At 41.7% G+C, this 7,849-nt stretch overlaps 1 long non-coding RNA gene across 2 annotated transcripts; it reads right to left on the reverse strand.

The window, feature by feature from the left end:
• Positions 1-5,450: 5,450 nt before the first annotated feature.
• On the reverse strand, positions 5,451-7,586 carry LOC308229002. Of its 2 annotated transcripts, none has more exons than XR_013958319.1 (3): positions 7,512-7,586; positions 6,842-6,912; positions 5,451-6,137 (listed from the first exon to the last, which is right to left on the reverse strand). It is a non-coding gene; the product is annotated as an uncharacterized lncRNA (long non-coding RNA). The 2 variants fall into 2 exon arrangements; XR_013958320.1 differs by lacking the exon at positions 7,512-7,586 and adding an exon at positions 7,365-7,476.
• Between the last annotated feature and the right edge of the window lie 263 nt (positions 7,587-7,849).

Here is a 7,849-nt window from a genome sequence, read left to right on the forward strand (position 1 = left end):
ATGTCCATAGTGAAAACCAAACTTTGTTAACAAAGTTTGAGGCAGAACAACTTGAACAGCACAGGTGGTGCGTGCACAGCTGGGGTCCAGAGTGGGTGGAAATTTTCCTCATTTGTGTGTTTTTCTTTTTGTTAAATCTAAACTGTATACACGCTACCTTTCCAGTTAGGGATTACTACCCAAACAAAATCCCTCTGTGTTAAGGAAGTTCATATATTGCACAAATAAGTTACCATATATCTAAGATAAAGGGAAAAGTGGTAGCCAGCTTAGAGTAACAGGAATTTGGAGCAGGACAGCTAGAGTTCACTATGAGATTCACTGCCTACAGGAAGACTGCAGGAGCTCCAAGCTATTTATGGTTCAAGCTTCCTTAGAATTAATTACAGATCTCAAAATCAATCTTCCATCTATTTAATCAGTTCCTGGTTGTTCTCTTATTATTCCTATAATCAGCCCTCTAATTTTGAATCATGTTTCAGTAACTAATGAGACCATTAGCAGGTTGATTCTTGGTAAGCAATTCTGCGTATATATTAGAGGTTAGAAGGAAAATAATGGTTGATAACCAGATCCCCAGCCATTCTGATAAATGCTCTCACATCTTATTGTGCGTAAGGTACATGCCCACATAAAATAGGTAGTACACATAGGAAGTTAGTTTCCCCACAAACATCCTGCGCTGCTGCAAAATCTAGATTTGACAAATGACCTCTTATTTTCTTTCCTCTAGATAAATGTCATTTGTCTTCTTTCTGAAATTTGTAATTTTTAGTACATACAGCTTTTCAGATTTTCCTATTTACCATGAGCTGTGAGTACAGTATCAGACTAACAGACAAACATCCCAATCCTCTCATCACTGGTTTTGGAGAGGCTTCACTCAAGTAACACTAAGGACCTCCTACAAGTTGTAAGTATGTACAATACAAATACTAGAGAAGTGAAGCCAAAACCTGTCTGAAAAGGTCTATAAAGTCTTAACTGTATTCTACAAGATAATATTTAGACAACTCTCTCTGGCTTAGCTGCAACACTGTTCAGCCTGATCTTACAGGAAAGGTCAGAGCTAGATAGTTTTCAGTGGCTTCTGAAGTACTGACGTATCTTGCTTCCATTTAATTCTTTTTACAAATACTGTTCCTCACGCTATGAAGACCATAATTGGTTATTATAAAAATGCAGGGATAAAAAGTTACTCTTGATGTACAAGACAAATATAAACGAACTTGCTATCCTTTTAAAAAGGGCCACCCCACTGAACTCTGCACACAGACCACTAGACGCAATCTCCATCTTAGTGCAACACTAATGGGTATTAGTCTTGAAAATATCTGTGACTAACTAGTCAAGAAGACAGGAAAATTCAGCGCTACCTCTACAATCCCTGTCAAAGGCCATTCTATATGCAAATGTGCTCTACGCATTACGTGAACAGGCTTCTTAAAAAGATGAAACAAAAGCTCTGTGGGCCATGAAATGCTATGGTGTGAAAAGGGTGGCAGACGTGCGTCACCACATAGTGATTGTGCAAACCAGGACTACCAGTGGCTGTTTCCATGTGTTTTTTATCTCCAAACTCTACCTTTCATGAACAAAGTGGGATGTTTGCATTCATGTTATAAGTGGGCAATCACCCATTTCTGCTCTCTGGTGTTGTAACAAGTATCTGAGTCAACTCATTTAACATACAAAAGTGATGATGGCATTGCAGAAGCCCAAGTGGTTGAAGACATGGCCTTTAATTTTCCTTGGTTCTCACCCCAAATTTAATTTTCAAGGGTCATGAATAGTTTTAATTTTGTTGGAACTGGTGCTAACCTAGTACGCAAGGTGCTTTAATATATTTTACCTTCCTGCAATTCCATACTAATCAAAATCGCATAAAGTATTTTATTTAAAAATATGCCAGAAATCATAGTACTGTGACCACCTATGTCAGACACATAACAGACCCGTGTGAAACATTGTGCTTGTGAACTTCAAAACCATTTTACTTATACCCCTTCTAATTAAACGGGAAGTAAATCTGTCAAAATGTATCTATTTGTACCATCACAGCTTTGCTATACCAGAATCGTTATTTTGAGACGTGGTGAAGTAGGCTATATATGGTCGAGTAGGCTGTATAGTGCAATACATGTGTTGTGTCCAAGGAAAATAGTATTTTTTAGAAGTTGCACCACAGCAAAGGGGTGGGGGACAGAGACAAGCCTGCAGACTAAGTGTGGTAAGATTTAGTATGGTAGTTCATTAGTTTTGGTCTTTAACAGAATGCTTTGTTAGATTTTTATATGTTGCACTACCATTTTCATGCAGAGAACATGCCTTTTCAGTTTCCAACATAAAATGAAATTGTCTTTATTATGCCATTCTAATTTTTGGTCAATGAGCTTGATGACATAAATGTATACCATAAAAACTGCCACACTGACTACAGCTTCTATACATTCATCCTGTGGATAATGTACATGCAGATGCTGCAGGAACATCAGCTAGGTAAACTTCATGTGAGCTTTCTCAAGTGAAAGAAGGTGCTCTTGAAAATACTTTCTTTAATGCATCTACACTTTGGGTTTTTTTTTTTTTTTTTTTTTTTCTTCCCCCCCCAGAGATGGAAGTTTATTCTGTCTGATGGAATTCCAAATGCTTTGTGGGCTTTAACTGAGACCAGTTAGGTTGTCATAAGTAACATTATCCTACACTGTTAAAACAGCTTAAGAATTTTTTTTACCTTTGCTGCTCTCCCCTTTGGCCAACATATTCAATACACATAAGGTTGTAGAAAAACCTGCCAAATGCTGAGTTTTGTGTTAAACAGGTGGGCCACAGTGTTAACGGTGGCATAAACTAAGAAAAGATTCAGCACGTCTATTACCATCTTAAACACAAATGTGTTACCTATCCAGGTTCTCCACCACTGCGAAGATTTAGTTAGATGCAGTCCCCCGAACTTCCCAGTTCCATTTTCCAGAGAAATACAGACTAAATAAAGAAGCATTACTGCAGCTCACACACAAATGCATTCATCTCAACCATGAACAACTTCCCAAAGATGCACCTGACCTGTAAGCCACAGATAAACCAAGAACTCATTTTATGATCAGTATATGCAGAATATCTACAACCTCAGCTGTCTGATTTCCAGAAAAAAAAAATCACAGCACTTAACAAAATAAAAAAATACTTAACAAAAGGTCAGTCCTGAATCAATGTTCTTCATAATTTTCAATGTTACTGCAACTATTTCACACTTCCAAGTGCTAGAATATTTATACTAAGATTTTCATGTTCCAATTTTAGAGCAGTAGTTGCAGAGCACAAACATACAAAGCTGAAACAATCAGATTCAAGTAGCAGATGCCAGTAGGAGATCCTCCCAGAAAACAATGTTTGTCGCATGAGAAAAAAGGTTTTTTGTTTGTGGTCCAGGGTGCTGGGTGTCTTGAGTTAGCCGAGCTAGTGGAGACCAGACCTACCTCATACACATTAGACACCTGCTCACATGACATAGTTCCTATTCCATTTATTTAGCACAGAATACAGAAACTGATCATGCAGCTTCCTGCAAATGCAACATTAAGCAACCACAAACAGGGAAAAGATGGCTTAAGAGTTTGGAATGAAGTATTTACCTTTGTAGCAATGTAAAAGAAAAAAAAATACAGACTGCACTTGGTGAAGGTTGTGAGAGGTGAGGGACACTGGATGTAACTGCAGATGGAACAAATTGCAGAAAAATAAGGAGCACCTATAAAGATTAAGAGCCAAGATGTGACAGGAATAGATTGAAAGATAGGAAAACAGTTGTTTGGGAATTTAAATTTCTGAATTTAATGAAAACAAGCCATCCTAAACCACATGGAAATAAAAAAGCCATATGTTGTAAGAATACTTCTTCTACTCAAGTAATGAGGGAAAGCAGATTTCACTACCTTCTATGCACGTGACTGGGTGTACATGGGAAACTTCATAGCTCTGTCACTTCACTAAGCACTTAAAACTAGCAAGATATACCCACAGCAAACATTACAATTTATACATAAATGCTGTCAGATCAAATTCAAGGATACTGGGGTAACACATCAGATGACCACATCAGTGTGATGCCATACAGTATATGATGCCAACACCAGAAAGCCTGAACTTTTCACTGACAACAGAAGAAAAATTGCTTCCTCTAAACCTTCACATCATATTCGAGTTTTGTACTCTGCATTAATGTTGTTTTAATGCATTCCAGATCCACAAAGAAACTGATCCCCAACCTTTCTCCTGCTGCTTCCTGTTCATTTGCTTATACCTAATTTTCTTCATAGGTTCAAAGCCAGTCGCAAAATAAACCCCAAAATTATCTGAAAAGAGGAAGCCACTTTGCAGATCCCAGGATAACAGCAGAACTGCTCTTGCCACTGTCTGCCTAACATTTTTTCTTGTGTAAGATAAGCATATAAGTGCCTTTGTAAAACAGATAGATGTTATTTTCCTGAAAGCACTAAGGTTACTACCAAAGTCCAATCTTCATGGAAAAGAAGAAATTCAGTACACACTCATGACTACTGACTACCAGGCTGGCAGCCTCAAACTTGGAATCCCAAGCAATAAAAATGTCGTATGAGAGTGTTGCATGCAGAGCTATTGAAAAGAACAATCCCACACCACCAATGAATACAGGTGTAGTACCACTTCTTATAGCTCCACACAGACTATACATTCAGCTACTGTTACAATGGCAGGAAAGGAAAAAAAGCTTCCTTCAACAGCTCCCTGATCTCTCGACTATTCCAAACTGTGAAGAACAAGATCATCAGAAGTAATTTCCTCAGACCTAATCCACATTGCAATTAAAGCTCACAACTCCACCTCATTTAAGCAGGAACCCCCAGTTGCCAAGCACTTAGCTGTAATTGCGGAGCCTAATGATCCCAGCTCTAGTTTCAGATTTTGTTTCCCAGTTCTTTCAAAGCTGCCCTTGCCCCCTAACTTTCCAGTTTGCAACAATTTGCAATATGTGTCCCTATTAACTGGAAGATACTCCTCAAAAGGTTGTGCCAGTATGGCTTGTTATTAGCCAAGACAGTAAATTTACTTACAAGTAAAACGTGTCCTGTCTGCAGTGGAACTCCGTATATCTTTTTCTCGAATATGGATTAAACAGAACATCCCTGAACAATCTGGACTGAAAAAGCAGCTACGCTCAAAGTCACTGTTTCTCACCTGCAGCAGTAACCTCTGATTAAAATCAACTGACTTCTGGAATGGCTCCCAGACAATTTGATCAACAACACATCAGCAACATTTGCCCTGAAACCACGGAGTCACAGACTTCAGGCTCAGCTACCAAAAGCTGTATCCCCACAGCTGCAGAAGTAATTCCAAAGAACACATGCATGTCTAGTCTTGGTTATCATTAGTCTTGCAAAGAAAAGACAACACTTGCAGTCAAAGTCGATGTCTCTTTATTAACTTATTCATACATTTGACTGATTTACATTGACTGTAGATATCACATTCATTCTCTAGACTTCACAAACTTACCTTCAGCTTATGCAGTGTGCTCCTTGCAGCCACCTTTCTAACACACCTGAACAGAAGCACCACCACTAAATATGCCCATGATCAAATCTAATACTAAAACTGTGGCAACATCAGCCACATAACAGAGCGCAGCACAGCCACGAAACTACCAAGAACATTATTAGAATTGCTTAAGACTTTGCAACAGCCCAAAGCCAGGCGCAGTGGAAGATCCCTAGAAGCAGCACAAAACAAGCTAGTCATCCTAGCTGCATTTGTACAGAAGCAATCAAGGCTAATCTCAGGCATAGCAAGCTACATTCCAGCACTTCTTTGTAATAAGGAGAGATGGGCTGCAGAATCTCTCATTTAGGCTGAACTTTCTTTCATTTCTGTTAATTCTGAAGTGAGGTTAAGATCTAGACTAAAATCAGCATTTGCTATCTCTGCTTGATAACCAGGAATACTATTGCTCATGAAAGGTATCAAATGCGGAAGATTAGACAAATCTACCCTACCCTAAGTAAAAATTAGAAAGTTCTAATCAGTTACTCCTACAATTCATGTGTGGAATTTAGCACCATCTTCTTCTGTCACAACAGCTCAAGAGTGGTCTTCCCCTGTAAAAACAAGTTTGAAGCACTTTAATCTTCCTCCTGGAAACACATACAACACAGGAAACATCACTGAACCATATGATGTGCTCCTAGGAGTTGTAAACTGCTCTGAAACAAAACTTTTAGTCTCTACAACTCAAGGAGAGCTGTAAAGCGGGTACATTTATTATGGCGCCAGAGGATCGCTCCTCCTAACTTGCACCACAGGGCTGGTAAGAACCGGTTCTTTCTCGAGTGATTGGTCTTACAATGTATTTCCTGTTTTCACATACTGGCTGTTCCTGTTATCTTGCAACACAGACACAGTTCCTTATCTTGGATCTAAGTTAACCCCATGCTGTTTGGATGCTGGCCTTTTCTTATATCACTTCCCTGGCACAGTCATCCCCAAGAAATCTGTGGAATCCAATACCTCTAGTTTTGCAGGCAAGAGTATAGCGACATGCCACACTTTTTTATCATAAACCACTCTTCCCAGCATATCTAATGCATCTCCACCGTGGCCTAATCCTTCCTAGTCACACTACCATATACACTTGGTTACGTTTTTTTCTGCCAATAAAGTACACACACCAAAGAAGCAACAAAACACTAAACCTTGACTTCAACAGGCACATCTCAATAGTTCAGTCACTAAACTAAACTATAAAATCAGTATTATTCTTGCCCAAAACCTCACTTCTAAGAGCATATTATGTAACACATACCCAGACACAGCTTTTTGGGGAAGGATCTTCAATGGCAACAGATGCATCTCCATGCTTCAGCTTCTGCCCCCCTGAGGAAGAGAAAAAAAAAAGAAAACGTTTGAAAACTGTGCTCTACTTACGGGGGGGGGGGGGGGGGGGGAGGAGGGAGAGGGGGAGACACACACACACACAAAAAACCCACCCCAAAACCCCAAACAAAATCAACAAATCCACAAAAAACCGCTCCAAAAGAAATAAACACTACAGGGCCAACCCCACGGCGTCCCACACATCGGCCGATTCGGGCTGTCCCTTGCTACAGTCAACGACTAAAACCCACAAGCGGGTAGAAGTTTTGCCAATTAGTAAGGAACTGCTCTTCCATGCCTAGGAAGGGAGACAGCCACGGGCGGCAGCCCCCATGGAGTCATGGATCACCCCTACCCACCCCGACACGTGCCGGCCGCCATTTTCTCTTCTCTCACCGCGGCCCTGGCCCCGCCGCCCTCGGCTAACGTCCCCGCTTCGCCGCGGCGCCCACCTGTTGCTCACTCCGCTCCTCTGCCGCGGTAGTTCCGTTCGGGCCCAACCGCGCCGGCAGAAAGCAGAGCTCCGCGGCGCCTCACGGCTGCGACCGCACTTGGGCACCAAACACCGACACCTCCCTCACCCTCCTCACCCTCCTCACCCTCCTCATCCTCCTCGCCGACGCCTCCCGCCGCCTGTTCCACAAGTGGTCTCCCCCCGCGCCCACCAGAATCCCACTCAGCGGCTCATAAGCCACGCGCAAGAAGGCCACTTCAGCGCACACCTCAGCGGTCCACAAGAACTAGGGACGAACTGGGACGTGGCAAAGCGCAGGCCCCTCCCACGGGGCGAGGCGCAGCGCGTAGCGGCGGCCGGAGCGTAGGCTCCGCCCAAGCGGAAGCTGAGTGCAGTGGTAGATTGAGGTATGGTGAGGGACATGGGCAGGGGGCTGTTGCCAGTAGGATTAAAGTCGTGTGCGTAGTTTTCTCCTCCTTTCGG

This window comes from Psittacula echo (genome assembly GCF_963264785.1).
Source record: "Psittacula echo genome assembly, chromosome: 1".
Lineage (NCBI taxonomy): Eukaryota > Metazoa > Chordata > Aves > Psittaciformes > Psittacidae > Psittacula > Psittacula echo.